This window comes from Lissotriton helveticus, chromosome 8 (assembly GCF_964261635.1).
Source record: "Lissotriton helveticus chromosome 8, aLisHel1.1, whole genome shotgun sequence".
Lineage (NCBI taxonomy): Eukaryota > Metazoa > Chordata > Amphibia > Caudata > Salamandridae > Lissotriton > Lissotriton helveticus.
This window is the reverse complement of record NC_136069.1, coordinates 56487584-56508951: the sequence shown is the minus strand read 5'-3', so window position 1 is coordinate 56508951 and position 21368 is coordinate 56487584.

The following is a 21368-nucleotide window of genomic DNA, read 5'->3' as shown; positions in this document are numbered from 1 at the left end:
TGGTCACGGTCCACCATATCGAGCGCTGATTTCAAATCCACGAAGGTAAGAGTCAGGCTCCCCACCTTCCAGAACTACATGCTTCCAGTGGATCAGCTGAAGCCTAAACAGCTGGTCCACGGTTGAGGTTTGGGCTCTAAAACCAGCTTGCAGCGGGGTTAAAACATCACAGTCTTCTATCCATTCCTGTAATCTTCCTAATAAAACCCTTGCGAAGATTTTTTGTTTAACGTCACTAAGGCTAATAGGCCTATAATTTGCAAGTTCAAGGGGGCCCCTTTTTTATATATCGGGATGATCTCAGCACCAGCCCATTTTGGCGGTACTGGGAGACCATGAAGGATTGCATTAAAAAGAGATAGTAAACATGGGGCCCACACTACTTGCTCCTTTTTATACAGGTCCCCTGGAATTCTGTCCAGTCCAGGTGCTTTGTTGGGTTGTAACTTTGTCAAAGCAGATAATACCTCCACCATAGTGCATAGGGGTATATTCAATGGGGATTCGAGTATGGAGCGAGATACCAACGTCTCACTCCCACCCAAATAATTGGACGGTCTTGAGTATAATTCCTTAAAATAGAGGTGCCAGGCAACCTCATCAATGTTTGGGTCGATAGTGGTCCTACCCTCTGTTTTTCCCGTATGGACCAAGTTCCAAAAACCTCTACTATCTTTTGAATCCAAAGCCATATTGATAGCCTGACCTCTCTCTGTTTTCGAATCAGATTTTGATTTTACAGTTATTTTCTTAAAAGCAGCCCTGGCTTCCCTAATACGAACGCTGTCGCCACCCTTGAGTGATGACAACAAAGCTCGCTTAGCTTCCCTACAATTCTTATTGTACCAAGTATTTTTGTCCCTGCCGGGTTTTTTATTGGCCGGTATACTATTGTAGAAAAAATCCCCCAGGGTCTGTGTCAATTCTTGGTGGATTCTTCCTAGGTCACTGTCAGGCCCTAAATTCATTGGGTTATCTGATAAAAAACGTGCCTTCTCTATCAGGGGTATAATACTGGTATACAATTTAGACATGGTTTCGGGTGATTTGGTAATTTTAGTCCATCGGATGCATCTCCCTCCTTCAACAACAACCAAATTATTTTGGCGTAAATTAATATGGTCTGAATTATCCGGCCCTCGACCAATTTCCCCCATATGATAATCCAGAATTGTAACCAGGGGATTATGGTCACTTTCAGTACGTGTTTCAACGCAGAAATCTGTCACTTTATCCCAGATCTCTACGTTGAGCAAAAAATAATCGATTACTGAAGTCTAGCCAAGTCTCTCGAAGGTAGGGCGCCCGGATTATCACCCGGAAAAAGTCCATTTCAAGCCCTTAAGGAGAAGGACAAGGTTAACAAAATTAATTGTAAGACTAGAGGTGTCCAGCTCCTAATCGGATATATATTAGGTGTCGGGATAGATCAAAAAGCGTCCTCATCACTAGTGATGGATTGCTTGAGACCGTTGAAGGGTTCATAGTGGGAATTAAAATCCCCATGATTAAAAAGTACAGCTTTCCCGCAAGTGAGTTAAGGAGGTTTACCAGGGATTCGAGTGCCTATGAAATCCCACCATGCTGAACTGGCCGGGAGTAGACATTAATAAGGGCCAGTTTCGGAAGGTTCTTACATGTCAGAAGGATGCATATAATGTCAGGGGAGTGTGTTTCTACTCTCTTTATCTTACATCCTAAATGTGATCGTAACCATATGCATAAGGCCCGAGGGTCTGCTCCTTAATCCCTTAACTGCAGCATCACAATATGCCACATACCCAACTCTATATTGGTGGTCTATGGCCCAAGTTTCCTGGAATAGGCAGATCTTGTGGGAGTCAATATAATCCCCCCAATCAGGCTGGTCTAATTTAGCCACAAGACCCGCAGTATTCCAGGACAAAATTCTCATGCCATTGGTACACAGTTTTCCACTACTCCTAGCTTTTACCTCCGATTCTAATCCAACTAGCATGCCAGGGATGTCGGCATGGACGGTCGGTGGAGCCGGTATTTTAGGTTAGCATTCAACATTGGGGGTGTAGCAGGTACTTTAGAATAGAATTCAACATCGGGAGGGGGATAATTTATTACATTTCGAACAGTGGCTTCCCCACCTCTTCTGGTGCATTAACTATACATGGTTTACCACCAGAGGCATCCCCCATTGCATCACTGTGCCCTAAATGTTGGTTTGTGGCCTCACACACTTGCACACGTGTATTACCACACATTTGCGTGGGCATTATTGTAGCAATAGATATTATAACCCCAGCACCCAACTCTCTTATTTCAACATACGGTTGTTTGTGGATTACGGGTGGGTGTCAGTCAATCCACCATATTCAACACTCTAATTCTGTTGCTGAGGTGTACAGCTGATAACAACTCTCTACTCCTCCCCCTTTCTCTGTCACTATGCAATGCAATCCTGCTATTCCTACCCATGGTCATTCCTTCAAAATTAGACAAACGTTCTGGGGGAGTATAAAAATAAGTTAGGTCGCGGATCTGGATGGTAGATCTCAAAATATTCGTGGGACCCCCACAGACATATTCCGCTGCCCTACAATCGTTAAAATTAATAACAATGCAATCGCCTAGGGTGTTTTTGGGTCTACATCCTACCCAGCTCAGTCTATGAACGAATAGGATCTGGCATTGGACATTCATGGGGAATGGTCTGTTATTGTTTAACCAATAAATTGTTTTGTTTTTTAGTTCTTCATAATGTTCAACTTTGCCATTTTCCAGTTCTGGCACACCAGTCAAGACCACTACATAAGGTGAACAATCAAGGGGTAAGTCTAGGTGGGGAAATGACTTCTTTACATCATTACCACGACAATTCCCTTTAGGGGCAGTTTTGTTGCTGGTCCTCTCCCAGCAATTGTTGTGCTTCCCTTCCCTCACAATTAAGGACCCTATTACGCCGTGCCTCTGCACCGGCTGTATTGTTCAAGCTCCTTGATTTGACCCTGGGTGTTATAGAGTCAGATGGGTATACTTCAATGCCTAAGCTCAATGTAACATTAGGAGCAGTAGAAACCATGGAACCCCGTAATCCATCCCTTACCAGTTCAAGGGTCTGTCCAGAGGTTACCATTTCATTATTAATGGATCCCAAGGTTAACACCATCTGTTCTTCAAAATTTTCCTGCCTATTCTCTATTAGTAGAAGTCTTTGTAGTATAGGCTGGAAAGATGATGTTATGAGACCTCCTATTTTTTGCCAGTAAGCTTCTTCAAGCTGAGGCAATATGGCAGCAGAATCACCCATACGTGTGCTATTTACAACTGGCATACTCTCCTGTAGAGCTTCAGTAGTGTGATGTTCATTATTTCCCTTGTCAGCAACTTTATATACTTTCTGTATCCTAGGCTTTTTCCCCCTCAAGGCGGCACCCTCTCGTTTCCTCTTCGAGGTCGCCCCCTCCATATACTCTGTAACTTGCAGGGAGTCTGTATAGGCCGGATACATGTCCCCTGTATTGTGTAATGATTGGCGCAGGCTCTGGCTCGGAGTCCCAGCAACAGGGGCAGTCTGTGAGCGTTTTTCCGGAGTACGTGAGTTTGCAAGGCCCCCCAAGGACGATTGTTTAGCAAAGGCAGGGTCCAAGGAAAGACAGCGCTCAGTGATGGCAATCCCGTGCGCCAGGACCGATGTAGCTCTCGAATAAACTGGTCCAGGGTCCCGATACATAACCACCCCGAGCGGCTTTCTTCCCATTTGCGTCTCGCCCAGACATTTCAAATGCAAAAATGAATCCAACAGATAGTTGCTGCAACACTTACAGAGAAAGCAGCCACTTTGATTGTAGCACAGTCGTCAGAGGGGGGGGCCCAGACCAGCCTCCCCAGGCTCCAACGGGCTCAAACGGGCCTGCCCTTGGCCCAGGCTGCGACCGGCTCGCGCCCGCCCGCGTCGCACAAAGCGGGGTCCGCAAGGAGTAATGTAGCGGTTGTGGGCAGGCGGGCACAGGTGTTCTCAATCCCCGGGCTCCTGGACATTGTAGTCCTTAGCAGCGGCAGCAGCACAGAAAGCAAGGAAACGTCCAGCAAAGTCCTGTCCTATGAACGGCTCCCGGGTGGTATGGTAAATCCCAGGTCGACTTCATTTATTCTTTACCCAACCTTTCATACAGGCCTGATGGTATGTGTTTTAAGGAATACTGAACCTGGAAAGTCGTCACTGGTATTGTGATGGTGCCATGTATTATTCATTCAACTGATGGTTTCTCAGAAATGGTCAATGGTAATCTCTCCAGTTTTTCTATGCTCAGCACCGTATAGTCTGCTCCCCTCTGTGCCAACGAGATTTGTTTATCTGTAGGGTTAAATACAGTAAACAATGACATAGTGTTGATTAGACGCCAAGGCACATGGCCAGAACGAAAGTTTTGCAACGTCCAGCCAAACAGCATTATAGAACGTAATTGAGACTGGCCATGTTGTAACATTAGCAAGTCCTGTTCCATTATGTCTATGGCAGAGGATACAATGCTATCCAAAGAATATATTCTGGACGACAGAGTTGTTAACCCCTTGTCAACTACAGAGAGTGATTTCTCTAAATTAATACGATCAATTTCTCGTATTATTTCAACTGTTTCAATTTGCGTGACTTTCCATGCTTCATTGTGTAGGAGAGTAGGGTCTACTTTCCTATGGTCACCCCATTTTTTTGCTTTTTGCTTCACTGGTTTTCGACTTAATGTGGCTGTGGGCCTGCTAATCAGACCCACAGCCCTGCTGTTCTCTCCCTAAATTTCACACCATGTACCTTAGGTACATCACCAATTGGGATTTGGGTCACTCTTATGAGTCCCTGTACAGTATACTATAGGTACCCAGGGCATAGGTGCACCCAAGGCCTACCAGGGGCTGCAGCATGTATTATGCCACCCCTGGCTGCCCATCCAAACTGACACAACTGTCTGATCACTCAGCTGGGGCAAGGTGGTGTAATCACCCCTTGCTTAGGTGTATTATTCCTACACCTACCCTTATATAGAGACACATATACACCTATAAGTCACTCCTATGGCAGGCCTTAACAATCCTGAAGGCAGAGTGCTTGGTTTTATGTGAGATGGTGCTCTAGCATGAGCGGAACCTGTCTGCAGCTTTCGGAACCATGTCCTTATAGCTGTTCTAGGATATTGCCATACCATATACTCTTAAGTGCATTATGAACCTCGCGGTCAGATGCTAACTTTGGTTTGGCTTAATCAAAACATGTCGTGTAAGGTGTCATACGCTTTGGAATACTACCCCCTCGCCAGTTCTGGCAACGGGGGTAGCATTCCACTCTTCTAGAGGGAGAAGACATGTTACTTCCATTAATCCCAGTTAAAGTTAACCAGAGACTCAGCATCACAAAATGGATGCTGCTGCCACAGACACAAGTCTGACCTCCTGCTGCTGGGAGTCCTTCCAGCGAGGGAGGCTTGGACAATAGGTTTCCTGTCACAGGGAGGTGCTAGCACCACCTCAGACAGGCTATAGTGTATTGGGGCAGGGAGGGCTGAATGAATGAGACACTGCCTGGGGCACACAAGGTGTCCCATGCATAGTCCAGTTCAAACCGGTGCTGGGGCACTCCAGCCCCAGCTCTGGTGCAAAACTGGACAAAGGGAAAGGGGTGTAACCACCCCCTTCCTGGGTCCCACCTATAGGAGGGACCTAGCAGGTAATCCAGCCCCTAGATTTGGTATATAGGTAGGAGCTGAGTCCCGAGACTTTAGATTTATCCTGACTGGAACTCTGATACGAAACTCTGGGCCTTCGACTTCCTACTCGACGTAGAAGACTGAAGAATCTCCCTTGTGGTCAAGGAGTGACCACCCTGCACAAGCAGGCACCATCAAGCGATCAACGGTTTACTTTGTCGATGCTCCTGCCGGATCACGAGCACAGAGCCTGACAAGACCCAGATTTCCAGACTTTCTTCATCCCGATCCACAACCACAGCAAAGCTGAGACCAGTGGAGGCGACGCGAGACGTGGGACCGGCCATCTTGGAAAGCCAGCAAATTGCTTTCCTTGCAACTTCTGAGGCACCCTCGAAGTTGTGCATTGGGGATTGAGAAGCCCCAGCCCCGAGCACCAACTGCACCGAAGATCAGCCATCCACACTCCACGAGTTCTGCGTGGGGCCCTTCTGCATTTCCCTGCTTGACACGTCTGTCCGGTCACTTGCCTGTTGGCTAGTGGCCTCTGTGACGATGAACCTTTAAATTTCCAATGCTGGTCTGGTTGCTCCAGACTGGCCCTTGCTCCCCTGAAAAGGAGCAGCCCATCAGACCTTGCTGGTCTGATTAAGAAGCCATCTTCCTTTTCTGCATCGGTTGCCTTTGCCAAGGCTTGTTGACTCCAATCCGGAAGTCGACCCTGCCGACAGCGAGAACCTTTGTGGGACAGTCCTTATCCAGCTCCTGGTTCTCGTCGACACCTCCTGGTCCACGTGATATTTGATATTTGTGGGTATTTATAAAGCGCGGACATTCGCTCCGGAGGGAGCATCTTGGCGCTAAGCTTGCGTGCAGTAAATGAATGGAAGATGATACGCGGTGAAAAAAAAAAAAAAACTGGGAACTAGATGGCTGCCAATACAGAGGTGTCAGGTTGTTGGTACACCCATGTCTTGAGAAGTTTTCTAAAAAGGCTCTCCTTTTCAATTAGTCTAAGGTTGACTGGTAAGTTGTTCCATGCCCTAGCTGCCAGAACAGTAAAAGTTTTCCCACCCTTGGTTTTGTACTTAAATCTAGGAATCGTGATGAGATTAGTCCCAGAGGATCTCAAACATCGCGAGGGATTGTAGCGCATGAGGCGATTAGTGAGGTAGAGGGGACCAGTGTTTCTCAGGGATTTGAAAACAGTGAGAAGAAGTTTAAAAAGAATTCTTTTATGTAGTGGTAACCAGTGCAGAGATTTTAGTGCTGCTGAAGCTGATGACCTTTTAGGGAGTTTAAGGACCAATCTAGCAGCTGCATGTTGTATGCTCTGCAGTTTTCTCAGGGTGGACTTTTTCACTCCAGCCATTAATCCATTGCAGTAATCAAGTCGGGAAAGTATTAATGCTACCGCGACTGATTTTCTAGCTGCAACGGGGAGGAAATCAAAGAATTTTTTTAAGGATTTGATAAGTCCAAAACAGCGTCCAGCCGTGATCCTGACGTGGTCATCGAAGGAGAGGGATGAATCGAATTGTACGCCTAGGTTACGTGCTGATGATACTGCACTGGGTGGGGCTTCAGATCCTATGGGCCACCAATCTTTCGGACAGAAAGATAGATCTTTGCCTAGCGGTATAATTTCGGTCTTGGCACTATTGCATCTTAAATGGTTTTTATTCAACCACTGAAATACATCAGAGAGGCAATTTTGAAATCGTGAGTCTACATCCGTACACTTTTTGTCGATAGTGACGACAAGTTGTGTGTCGTCAGCGTATTCACGTGGCTGCAGAGACAAGCTTCACAACATCACCTGATTGCTTCCCGACATCGCCTGGTTCCTTCCTGGTTCCATCCTGGTCACTGGATAGTGACCCAGACTCTGTCCCCTCTGCTTTCAGATACTCCTCATCCTCGATCCGCCCTTGGATCCAACCGGACTCCTCTCTCCTGGTTGCCTGCAGCATCTTTTCTCCAAGGCTCCATAGGAATCCACGACGAAACCCGACACACTTTGGGACCTATGCACCCGCTTCCTGTGGGTGAGGTAACGCGAGTACTTCGGTGCTCCTGTGAAGATTGATTATCGTAGTGTCCTAGTTTCAAGTGGTTAGTTCCTAGTCCAGTCGGAAGAATCCTAAATCTTTAACTTTCTAACTTTACGCACCCATTGACTCCTATGTGTGCACGCGTGCGCATTTAGACTCTGCACACGCATCTCGTGGGCCTCCTGCTTCCTAACTACTGTTAGTCCAGTGTAGCCCCAGCGATTCCCAAGGCCCTAGGCCTTCCAACTATTCGTGACGTGGTTCTTATACCACTATTTTAGTATATGGTTTAGTGGGCCACCAGGGCCTATCCATATTGTGCAACTTATGTTAATGTTAATGTTAATGTTAGAAGATTTCTAAAGCGCATGGCTGCCCGTAAGCGTCCCAGCGCTGAACAGAAGTACAGGCGGAATCAAGAGGGGAAGCTTACGGGAACAGCCAGGTCTTCAGAGATTTTCGGAATGTTAGGAGATTAGGTTGTGCACGGAGGTCGGGAGGGAGGGAGTTCCACTGTTTGGAGGCGTTGTAAGAGAAGAGACGACCTCCTGATCGTGCTCTCTTGATCTTAGGTGGCAGAGTTAGGTGGGCGTTAGAAGATCGGAGGGTTCTCTGGGTGATGTAAGGAGTCACCAGATCTTTGAGGATAGGGGGGGCTTTCCCGTTGAGGATTTTGTGCGTTAGACAAAGTGCCTTAAACTGCACTCTTTCCAAGACGGGCAGCCAGTGTAGTGCTCTGATGGCCGGCTTGGCCGAGCAACGACTCTTGGTGTTGAATCCGTGCGGCCGTATTCTGTACTACCTGGAGTTTAGTTGTTACTTTCCGCGGTGCGCCAAGGTACAGTGCGTTTCCGTAATCCAACCTTGACAAAATGAGGCCTCGGATCAGGAGTTTCGCCGATTGGAAAGGGAGCAGTGGTAGGATCTTCCGGGCAGAGCGTAGAAGACCATAACAGACTCCAGCAGTTTTCCTTGCTTGAGTATGCATGGTGAGATTTTGGTCCAGCCATAGTCCGAGGCTTTTAATCTCGGATTTGGGGGTCGGAGGCCTGCCCATGCATGGGGGCCAGAGGAAGTCCGGCCGAAAGTGAGACTGATTCCCATTCACCAGAATCTCAGTCTTGTCACTGTTAAGTTTCAAGTGAGATCTGTCCATCCAGCTGGCTATGTCCCTTAGGCAGAAATAGAGGTCGATGGTAGGATTATTCTGCTGACTAAGAGAGACAACCAGCTGGGTGTCATCCGCGTACGTCAGAAGTTTGATACCATGTGGTATGACAATCTTTTCCAGAGGGGACATATAAACGTTGAAGAGCGTGGGGCTCAGGGACGAGCCCTGAGGCACTCCACAACGTATCGGGGTCTCTTTGGAGACGTAACTACCCTCTATCACTTGGAATGAGCGGCAGTAAAGAAAAGATTTCAACCAGGACAGGGCGACACCTGTGATCCCAAGATCTCTAAGCCGCTGGACCAGGATCTGGTGGTTGACCGTGTCGAAGGCCGCGCTTAGGTCCAGGAGGATCACTGCCACTGATCCTCCTGCATCCATGATCTTCCTGGCCTCTTCGACCACCGTCACCATCGCTGTTTCAGTACCCTGGCCAGGGCGGAAGCCTGTCTGTGAAGGTTTGAGTAGTTCGTTTGATTCCAGGTAGTTAGACAGCTGGGCATTGATGAATTTGTCTGTAATTTTGCTGATACACGGAAGGAGGGAGATAGGCCTAAAATTGGATAGATTGAGGGGGTCTAAGTTGGGTTTTTTAAGTAAGGCCCTAACCTTCGCCTTCTTCCAGCTAGGGGGCACTATTCCATCTGCTAGAGAGGCATTAATTAAGTTTACCATAGGCGCAAGAATGGTGGATGCTACCTGCTTTAAGATTTTAACTGGGGCGGGGTCGGACGGTGAACCACTTTTAAGTGGTTGAAGGATGGGGGATAAGGTGTCCTTACTGATGGGAGTAAATGTGTCAAGTCCCCTATTCAGGTTCTGAACTGGCAATAGGGGCATAGACGAGGGGTCCGTAGGGGAGAGCGTGGGAAGTTGTTGAAGAATATTTTGAATTTTATGATCAAAATAAGTGGCCAGCTCATTACAATGGTTGTCCGAGAGGTCAGTCGAGCCTATGGGCTCTAATATTTTTAAAAGTTGTTTTACAATTCGGACAGTCTCCCTCGACGAGCAAGAAGCAGCACTAATTTTCTCCCGGAAGAAAACTGCTTGGGCATTTTTCAGGGCTTTTTTGTAATTAAGAATAGCCAATCTGTAGTACATCTTGCTATTAGGGTCGAAATCTTTCCGCCACACTCTTTCCGCCCTTTTACAGAGTTTTTTCGGCAGGCGAGTCTCCTGGGTAAACCATGGAGAGGAGATTTTTTTACGGGGTTTAAGGTACTTTTTTTGGGAGGATCGTGTTGAGAGAGTTTTCGATCCAGAAGGAAAACTCTGCATCCGCTATTACAGGGTCAGTTTCATGATTTGGCATGGAAAATTCCAAGACCTGCTTCCATTTTTCAGTGTCTAGTTTGGCCCAGGGGCGAGCCGGTCTACCAGGAGATTGGTTAGGAGGAGAGATGGTCGGAATTTCCCACCTAAAGGGGATCAGCAGGTGATCTGACCAAGGCAGAGGGATCGGGATATTTATTTTAAGATCAGCAATGTTACATAAAATGGGATCAAGTAAATGTCCAAGAGCATGTGTAGGTTAGTCGCTCTGTAGGTGAAGGTGCTGAATAGCCAGGTCTAAAAGCAGATCTGAGGCGATATTGTCATTGCTGTTATCGAAGTGAATATTAAGATCTCCTAAAATTAGACAATTGGGTAAGGTGTTTGTCATAGCCGTGGAGAAGTCTAAGAGGGAGCTACAGAATTGTCCCAGGGCCCCTGGTGGACGATAGATGAGGACTCCTGAGAGGGAGTTACATGGGGACAATTGAATACTAAAGTGTACATTTTCACAGTCCAATAGGGGCTGTCATGAAATCTACATGAAAATTGGTCCTTGTGAATAATAGCTATCCCTCCTCCCCTTCCCTTCACTCGGTCCAAGTGTTGCACACAATAGCCCTGAGGAAGTGCCTGTACAACATCAGAATCTGAGTCTGGAGTGAGCCATGTTTCAGTAAGAAACAAAATCTCCAATTGCTCCTCTTCTAATAACATATGGATTTCTTGGGCGTGTTTGGGCAGGGATCTGCAGTTTAACAAGGCCATATTAATGATTGTGAGGGGGGGCCCGAATTGTCATTGCTGGAGTAAGTTTGAATGGGCAATGAGAACATTGGGCACAAGAACTCTCACCCTTAAAGATATGAGTGCAAGAAGGCTGGAGGGGCTGGTTAAGTTGCAACAGGGAGTCTCTGGAGTATGACAGCCTTGTTTGAGTAGAAAACTCCAGGGTGTCTGGCCCTAGGCTCGTCCTGGCGCGGACGGGCGCAGACGGGCTTGCCTTAGGCGCGCCTTCGGGGCGCTGCCGGCGCGCCCGCTGCGCTTCCGCCAAAGGCACATTTTTATGGAGGGGAAGGCGCTAAGGGGGGGCGTGGCCTCGAAGGGGCGTGGCCTCGGTGCACGCCGGCAATGGCGTCAGCAAATGTTTGTTTTGTCAAAGTCCTGCGCGGGTTGACAAGCTATGGATTACTGCCCCAGGAATTAGCCGAGGTGAGGTAAGTTAAGAACACAATTTAACACAAAGTGACACTCAAAATTTTAAAACACAAGTGACGCTCCCGGCCTCCGCCTCAGGAGTACAGTTCTGGACGGGCGCTAGTTCTCAGCGCCTTTTAAGCTTGGGCGGGGGGCGTGGCCTCGAAGGGGCGTGGCCTCGGTGCACGCCGGCAATGGCGTCAGCAAATGTTTGTTTTGTCAAAGTCCGCAACAGCGTTAAGATCTGCTGCGCGGGTTGACAAGCTATGGATTACTGCCCCAGGAATTAGCCGAGGTGAGGTAAGTTAAGAACACAATTTAACACAAAGTGACACTCAAAATTTTAAAACACAAGTGACGCTCCCGGCTTCCGCCTCAGGAGTACAGTTCTGGACGGGCGCTAGTTCTCAGCGCCTTTTAAGCTTGGGCGGGGGGGCGTGGCCTCGAAGGGGCGTGGCCTCGGTGCACGCCGGCAATGGCGTCAGCAAATGTTTGTTTTGTCAAAGTCCGCGACAGTGTTAAGATCCACTGCGCGGGTTGACAAGCTATGGATTACTGCCCCAGGAATTAGCCGAGGTGAGGTAAGTTAAGAACACAATTTAACACAAAGTGACACTCAAAATTTCAAAACACAAGTGACGCTCCCGGCTTCCGCCTCAGGAGTACAGTTCTGGATGGGCGCTAGTTCTCAGCGCCTTTTAAGCTTGGGCGGGGGCGTGGCCTCGAAGGGGCGTAGCCTCGGTGCACGCCGGCAATGGCGTCAGCAAATGTTTGTTTTGTCAAAGTCCGCAACAGCGTTAAGATCCGCTGCGCGGGTTGACAAGCTATGGATTACTGCCCCAGGAATTAGCCGAGGTGAGGTAAGTTAAGAACACAATTTAACACAAAATGACACTCAAAATTTTAAAACACAAGTGACGCTCCCGGCTTCCACCTCAGGAGTACAGTTCTGGACGGGCGCTAGTTCTCAGCGCCTTTTAAGCTTGGGCGGGCGGCGTGGCCTCGAAGGGGCGTGGCCTCGGTGCACGCCGACAATGGCGTCAGCAAATGTTTGTTTTGTCAAAGTCCGCGACAGCGTTAAGATCCGCTGCGCGGGTTGACAAGCTATGGATTACTGCCCCAGGAATTAGCCGAGGTGAGGTAAGTTAAGAACACAATTTAACACAAAGTGACACTCAAAATTTTAAAACACAAGTGACGCTCCCGGCTTCCGCCTCAGGAGTACAGTTCTGGACGGGCGCTAGTTCTCAGCGCCTTTTAAGCTTGGGCGGGGGGCGTGGCCTCGAAGGGGCGTGGCCTCGGTGCACGCCGGCAATGGCGTCAGCAAATGTTTGTTTTGTCAAAGTCCGCGACAGCGTTAAGATCCGCTGCGCGGGTTGACAAGCTATGGATTGCTGCCCCAGGAATTAGCCGAGGTGAGGTAAGTTAAGAACACAATTTAACACAAAGTGACACTCAAAATTTTAAAACACAAGTGACGCTCCCGGCTTCTGCCTCAGGAGTACAGTTCTGGACGGGCGCTAGTTCTCAGCGCCTTTTAAGCTTGGGCGGGGGGCGTGGCCTCGAAGGGGCGTGGCCTCGGTGCACGCCGGCAATGGCATCAGCAAATGTTTGTTTTGTCAAAGTCCGCGACAGCGTTAAGATCCACTGCGCGGGTTGACAAGCTATGGATTACTGCCCCAGGAATTAGCCGAGGTGAGGTAAGTTAAGAACACAATTTAACACAAAGTGACACTCAAAATTTTAAAACACAAGTGACGCTCCCGGCTTCCGCCTCAGGAGTACAGTTCTGGACGGGCGCTAGTTCTCAGCGCCTTTTAAGCTTGGGCGGGGGGGCGTGGCCTCGAAGGGGCGTGGCCTCAGTGCACGCCGGCAATGGCGTCAGCAAATGTTTGTTTTGTCAAAGTCCGCGACAGCGTTAAGATCCGCTGCGCGGGTTGACAAGCTATGGATTACTGCCCCAGGAATTAGCCGAGGTGAGGTAAGTTAAGAACACAATTTAACACAAAGTGACACTCAAAATTTTAAAACACAAGTGACGCTCCCGGCTTCCGCCTCAGGAGTACAGTTCTGGACGGGCGCTAGTTCTCAGCGCCTTTTAAGCTTGGGCGGGGGGCGTGGCCTCGAAGGGGCGTAGCCTCGGTGCACGCCGGCAATGGCGTCAGCAAATGTTTGTTTTGTCAAAGTCCGCGACAGCGTTAAGATCCACTGCGCGGGTTGACAAGCTATGGATTACTGCCCCAGGAATTAGCCGAGGTGAGGTAAGTTAAGAACACAATTTAACACAAAGTGACACTCAAAATTTTAAAACACAAGTGACGCTCCCGGCTTCCGCCTCAGGAGTACAGTTCTGGACTATTGTATGTTATATTGAGTTACTTGTTATGCGCTTGTGCCTCTGCCCTCATAAAGAGTTCAGAGGATCGATTTAGAAATAAATACATATATTTTGAATATATAACCTGGGTGGTGTCCTTTCATTTGATATTAAAGGGATTGCATATGGTAAAGCAGCTGGTTTCACATGCCCTCTTGAGTTTAGCCTAAGACTGCTTTTGTCCATGCTACCTTTAGGATAGCTGATCTATAAGGTTGACTTTACAACCATCACCATAAGGGTTGTTTGGACTGGTGCAAGGTGCTCACTAGAATAGTGAACATCATATACCAGGCCAATTTCTCACACATTGTATGCAGCGTATATACCGGCGTATATGCAACTTTTATGACGTGATTACGAGGTCCCAGTAAGAATTCTCGTAAATCAACGCCATCTTTAAGTAAAGATAAGTGTTGTTTTATTTCTGGAAGTGTGGATTTCTGCAGCCATTCAAGCCATAGTTTTCCTACACTATAAGTTGTTATTATCCCTGGATGTTGTCTTTGGATATATCTTGGATCTGGCCGAATTCCTGTAAACCCTTGTGTCTTGTTCAGGAATCTATCTTGACAGTTATTCGTGTCTGTGGGCCAGATTAACAATTTTTTCCAATCAGGATTCGTTCTGTTTTGTAGTAAAATATAATGTACGTCTACCTCCTCAGTTGAAGTTAAATTACTGTCAGGTGGGGGCTTAGGTATTGACAGTTTGTTTAAATCTTTTATCTTAGCCAAGACAAGATGTCTGTTAAACAGTGTCATTTAAGAACATCATTGTTTTGGGATGATGCAGGCTCTGAACAATGCTTCTAAACCTTGTACCTGCCAGTCTTTTGTGCCCCGACAGTTTTTGTCTTTATGTTGTTTTTCCAAAAGTCAAAACCTAAGGTGGACAATTGAGCATAAAAGGCCACAGAATAAACTAAAACTGTTTACTATTTGTCAACATACTTTTCATGCCTGTCTTATTCACATTCTTAAAGTAAAAACTTTCTGGGTTTGTAACATTAAAACCTGTAAAATATGGAAATTTCCTAAAAAATGTTTTAGAACTACCATTTGGAGGTGTTGGACAATGTTCCCATTGATTATAAGTTAAACATTTCTAGGGTTTGCAGATTTGTGCAAGTAATGATGACCAAAATGATTAAAACAATACATTTCTTCACAATTTGATGAACCTTCTAAGTATTCATGTTTTGTACATTTTTCTGACATTTCTAAGTCTGCCACCATGTTATTAACAGTTTCAAAGTTCCAATCATCAGAAAATGTGCTGGATGAAATGAAATCACTCAAGGAAACCTTAAATTGGTGTGGAATTTTCAGCAGCTCGACAGGGCCATAAATGTCATAATCAGTTGTATCCCAAGCTATTCCACCAGGTAGTGGAACCGCTGTGATGTTCACTGATGACAGGTCTCGTTGTTCGCGATGAGATGATTTGTGTGGCTTCAGGAGCAAGTTGATGTTCTTACTTGCTGTGTCCATTTTAATGTGTTTTCCATCTACCAGCTTTCCCAGACTTAAAACAAGAATGAGCCATAACAGAAGATAAAATACACCTAACCCAATCCAAAATTCAACCCATGGTGAAACCAGATATGTTTTTGCAAGCTCTTGACCAAGTTCCGTTAATTTTTCCTTGAAAGTTTTATTTGCTGGCGTAGTTTCAGGTTCACTGGGATCCTCAGAAAAGTTATCAAAGTTGATAAAATAGCCAGAGGCAGTCCTGTCAATAGTTGGTATTGCATCCGGATTCTTTGAAATCGCTGGAGCTGCTTGTTCCCTTGACATGTTTGTATAGTCAGATGCTACATCATTGTAGACGGGAGTTTCTTGACAAACTGTTATTTGGGTTTAAAGAGGCACAAGTTCCATGGCTTTGTTGCATAGTCCTTCTTTTCTCACTTTAGAATCTTCAAAGATGATAACCTTTCAGTCATCTGCTACATCTTGGGAGCCCACGGGGCCAACTACTTATTATCGGCCACATGGTGTGGTTTTACCAGGTCAATTGATATAGACCAGTTCTCCTTTCTTCCAGCAAGGGGCGGCAGTAGCACTGTTCTCGATCCGTGGACTGCTAGTACAGGTGCTGGTTTTCTGTAAGAAGGCCCAAATTCCTTCTTGTCTGTTATTTTCTCCCTGACCAGATCCCCAATCTTTGGAATCCAGACAGGTCTTGCTGGGACAGGTGTTTTTTCTTCAGTGGTCGTTGGCTTTTCGCTGGTATTGCTTAGACTTCTTCTTGTTTCATTTAAGTCCTGTAAAACAGCCAAACAATCTTTGATATCAAAGGGTTTTTGTTCCACCTCTGAAGTGTGACGATCGAGATCTTCAACCAACATTCTAGTACCAAAAAGGATTTCGTATGGAGTGATTCCACCCAGAGAATTTCTTTGCAGGTTATTAAGAGTACGTTGGATATTTATTAGATGTTTGACCCACCCATCACCCGAACCTAATACCCTAGCTGTTATAGATTGCTTTATGTTATGTTTTTTTTCTCTCTACAACCCAATTTCCCTCAGAATGGAATGGACTCAAAAATTGCAATGCAACGCCCAAGCTGGCCATGGCCTCCTTGTGAGCCCTAGAGCTAAAAGCAGGACCCTGGTTTGGAATGTAGCATGCCGATTGCGTATGTGCCGATAAAGACTCGCAAATCTTTTATAAAAGTTTGGGCCTCAGCCGAGAGCTGAGGCCACATCAAAATGAATCTGGTCTTAATATTTCTGGGACTGCTTATGTCCATGGGGACATTTGAGCGGGGATAGTCTAATGCTATCTAACAGTGGTGTCTGTACCGGCCTTCCTACACTATAGTCAGGAATCTGGTGGTGTTCAAAGCTGTGGTATTTGTAACAGTCATCGCAATTAATTCTGAATTCATATACGTGAGCTTTCATCCCGGGCCACCAGTACATCTCTTCTAATTCTAATAGAGATTTAGAGATCCCTTGATGTATCAGACCCTCTCCCATATGTGCTTCAAAAATGAGAGCACCTCTCCGGTTCCTGTTTGGAATTACCCTATCCCCCACTCCAATTCGAGCAAAAGGAACAGAGTTTGCTTCAATTATATATGTATACTCGAATGGATAATTTAGAGGTATCGCGGCTCCGCTGCCTTTGCTCGTGGCATTGACAGCGAAGCATGGACCATCTATTGTTATTTTTGAACGATTGATTGCAGCTACGGAAGCCGTTTGCACAGCTGCCTTTGCGGCTTCATCAGCCAATTAATTCCCTTAAACGTGAACGCCATCACGCTGATGACTCAGTGTATGGATCACGTGAGTCTTTTGTAGTTCTTTCTGCAAAAGAACTACATGTTCCCAAAGCTTTTTATGCTTAATTGTGCCACCTTTTGTGTTTTTAAAACCATTTTGAACCCAGGTCTGCAGATATTCATTGTAATTCCAGACGCAGTTATACGAATCGCGCACTATGAGTGGGGGTAATTCGCGATCAGTATTTTCAAGCGCCATCTTGAAAGCCTGGAGTTCAGCTCGCTAAGCTGTACAGTCTCCGAGAGATTGAGTTTTTGTTACCATAGATCTGAATTTACCATCGCGCCAGCGACCTTTAACAATCGCGCACGTAGCACTATAAGCTTGTTTACCCCCAATTCGGGCTGTGCTGATCCGTCTCTATATATTATACAGCCATAATGTTCTAGGGCAGAATTTCAGTAGTCAGAGGTCATTTTTGTTCGTATTGGAGAAATTTTTGTGTCTTCAAGTAAGGGTCAAAAACGTATTCAACGTCTGTTGCAGCAAGAGAATTAACCCATTGTATCCATCTTGGATGTAGAGCTTTTGTATTTGGGATGCCTGCCTTCGTCACTGCCTTCGTCACTGCCTCTAAGGCAGGTGCAGATGTCACGACTTTAATGCGTTTACCCTGTGCTCTCTCCTTTGCTACCGCAGTATGAACCGCTGTCAGAATTTTTCCTGTTGAAGTGAATTTCATTTCAGCTTGTGTGTACAAGTTTGATTTGTACGGTATTGGTACCTTTTCACCTTCATTAAAGGTAAGGTATGTGAATCCACATCTCCCTGGGATGATTCGGATTACAAGGTTGCGTTCATTGTCGCATGTTTGTAAGTGTGTTGTTGCCAACATGTCTGTTTGTACTGAGTACAACATTTCTGTGTGTTTTTGAGTCCAATTAGTAGGTTTAAAATCAGGTTTGATTAGTTTGTAGAGAAGTTTAACCCTTTCTGCGTAGTTCAGAATGTAAGTTCTTCCAAAGTTTAGGAATCCTAGAACTGACTGTAAGTTTTTCAGCATTTTTGGAGGTATGAGCAACGCACATTTTTTTAAAAAGTTTGCTGCCAGGTGTGAGAAGTTGGCCTGATATATGATGCTCACTAGTTCTAGTGATCACCTTGTATCAGTCCAAACAACCCTTATGGTGATTGGTTGTAAGTCAACCTTATAGACCAGCTATCCTAATGGTAGCATGGACAAAGCAGTCTTAGGCTAAACTCTTTTGGCATGTGAAGCCAGCTGTTTTACCACATATAACCCTGTGAATACCAGATGAAAGGACACCACACAGGTTGTTATAAAAATAAACAGTATATTTATTAATAACAAACACCTCTGAACTCTTTATGAGATCAGAGGGCTAAGCACATGACAATCTCTTAGGAAAAATAGGATAAGTTGCCCAAAATTACAATGGTGCCCTAGGGGCACGACAAACCATATACTAAGTAAATGGTATAAGTAGAACGATAGAAGGAATGGAGCTGTCCAGAGGCTGTAGGTTCGCTGGGACTACACTATCCTAACTTAAGGTAAGTAATAGGAGGCCCACGGGACGAGTGTGCAGAGTGTGAACTCACACGCGAGATGCGTAACAACGTCTATGGACAGTACAGTTTACGAAAAAGGTGAGTACCGACAATCCTGACTAGTTAGGACTAAAAGGACTGGAAATCTGGACACTAGGAGAGTCAATCTACCCTTGAACACCAAAATGCTCTTGTTACCTCACCCACGGGCTGCGGGTGCATAGGTGTCAAAGTGTGTCGGATTTACGCGTCGAAGTCTATGGAGCCTTGAAGAAAGATGCTGCAGGCGGCCAGGAGGAAGGTGTCCGGTGCGATCCATGGGTGGATCGAGGAAGAAGAGGACCAGAAAGCAGAGGGGACAGTGTTCAAAGTCACTAGCCAGTGACCGGTGGGGAACCAGGAGGGAACCAGATGCTGTCGTCGCGATCAGGTGAAGAGTGGACGCTTGTATCTGCAGCCACGTGGACCAGGAGGTGTCTTCGACGACCAGGATGGAGGCACGAGCTGTCCCACGCAGGCTCTCGCTGTCGGCGGTGTCGGGTCCGGATTCGGAGTCAACAGGCCTTGGCCAAGACAACCCACGCAGTGAGTGGAAACGGCATCTGGAGTGGACCAGGAGGGTCCAGGGTGCTCCTCTTTTGGAAGGGAGCAAGGGCCAGTCTGGAGCAACCAGACCAGCAGTGTAGATTTCTTGGATCGTCGTCTAGGAGGTCACTAGCCAGCCGGCAAGTGACCAGACAACGCGTCGAGCAGCAATCAAGCAAAAGGGCCCCACGCAGATCTCGTGGATGCTGGGGGGCTGATCTTTGGTGCAGGAGCTGCTCGGGGATGGGGATTCTCAATCCCCAAAGCACTTACTCGAGGATGCCTCAGAACTCGTGCTGGAAGCGAAGTGCAGTCTCTTCAAGATGGCCAGTCCCAGGTGTCTCGTCGCACCCACGGGTCTCAGCTGTGCTGCAGATGTAGGTGGAGGTCGGAGAGGTCTGGGAGTCTGGGTCTCGTCGGGCTCTGAAGTCTGGATCCGGCAGGAAGGACGACAAAGTGGATCTTTAGGGAGCTTGATGGTGCCTGCAGTTGCAGGGTGGACACTCCTTGCCCACAAGGGAGATTCTTCAGTCTTCTGTGGAGCAGAACGTCGAAGTCCAGAGTTTCTTCTTGTAAAGTTGTCAGGATAAATCTAATCTGGAATGGGACCAGCTCCTACCTTTATTCTCCTAAAGGGGGCTGTACTGGTGACTAGGTCCCTCCCCTGGGTGGGACCAGGAAGGGGGGTGGTTACACCCCCTATCCTTTGTCCGGTTTCGCGGCAGAGCTGGGGCTGGAGTGCCCAAGCAACTGGTTTGAACCGGTGTATGCAGAGGGCACCTTGTGTGCCCCAGACATGTCTCATTCCTTTCAGGCCTCCCTATCTCAATACACAAAATCCTGTCTGGGGTGGTGCTAGCACCTCCCAAGGCAGGAAACCCTTTGTCCAGGCCTCTCTCGCTCGAAGGACTCCCAGCAGCAAGAGGTCAGACTTGTGTCTGTGGTGGCAGCATCCATTTTGTGATGCTGAGGCTCGAGTTAACTTTAACCGGGGTTCACAGTTACATACATGTTGTGTCCCTCTAGAAGGGTGGAATGCTACCCCCGTCGCCAGAATTGGCGAGGGGGTAGTATTCCAATTCGTATGACACCTTACTCGACATGTTTTGATAATGTTATACCAGAGTTAGCATTCAACCGCAAGGATTATAATGCACTTAAGAGTATATGGTATAGCGTTATCATGGAACAGCTATAAGGACTTGGTTCCGCAAGCTGCAGACAGGCTCAGCTCATGCTAGAGCACCATCTCACATAATTCCAAGTACTCTGCCTTCAGGATTGATAAGGCCTGCCATAGGAGTGACTGATAGGAATATATGTGTCCATTTTGGGGTTAGATATAGGTACCTATATCTACAGCAAAGGGTGATTACACCACCTTGCCCCAGCTGTCTTACCAGCCAGTTGTGTCTGTTTAGATGGCCAGGTAGAGGTGGCATAATACATGCTTCAGCCCCTGGTAGGCCCTGGGTACACCTATGCCCTAGGTACCTAAGGTACACTGTAGAGGGACTGATAAGGTGGCCCAGTACCAATTGGTAAATGCACCTAAAGTACATGGATGTCAATTTAGAGAGAGAACAGCTAGGCTGTGGGTCTGATTAGCAGGCCCACAGCCAGGGAAAGTCGTAAATCAGTGAAGCAAAAAGCAAAAATCTGGGGTGACCCTAGGATTGCAGACCCCAGTCTCCTACATAACCCCCCCCCAAACTTAGGGACATTAAACTAACCTTGACCAGGTGAGTCTTCCTCTTCTAAGTGGAAATACCTGGAGAGACCATCTGCATTGCCATGGTCAGTCCCTGGTCTGTGCTCCACTGTAAAGTCCATCCCCTGTAGGGAAATGGACCACCTAAGAAGTTTGGGGGTTTCACCCTTCATTTGATTTAGCCACAAGAGGGGCTTATGGTCGGTCTGAATCTTGAAGTGAGTTCCAAACAAGTATGGCCTCAACTTCTTCAGGGCCCAAACCACAGCAAAGGCCTCCCTCTCAATAGCTGGCCAACGTTTCTCTCTAGGGGTTAGCCTTCTACTTATAAAAGCAATGGGCTGGTCATGACCATCAATATTCAGTTGAGATAGAACAGCTCCCACACCCAACTCAGATGCATCTGTTTGGACAATGAAGGTTTTGGAGTAGTCAGGACTCTTGAGAATAGGTGCAGTACACATGGCCTGCTTCAGGTCATCGAATGCCTTCTGACAGCTAACTGTCCACTGA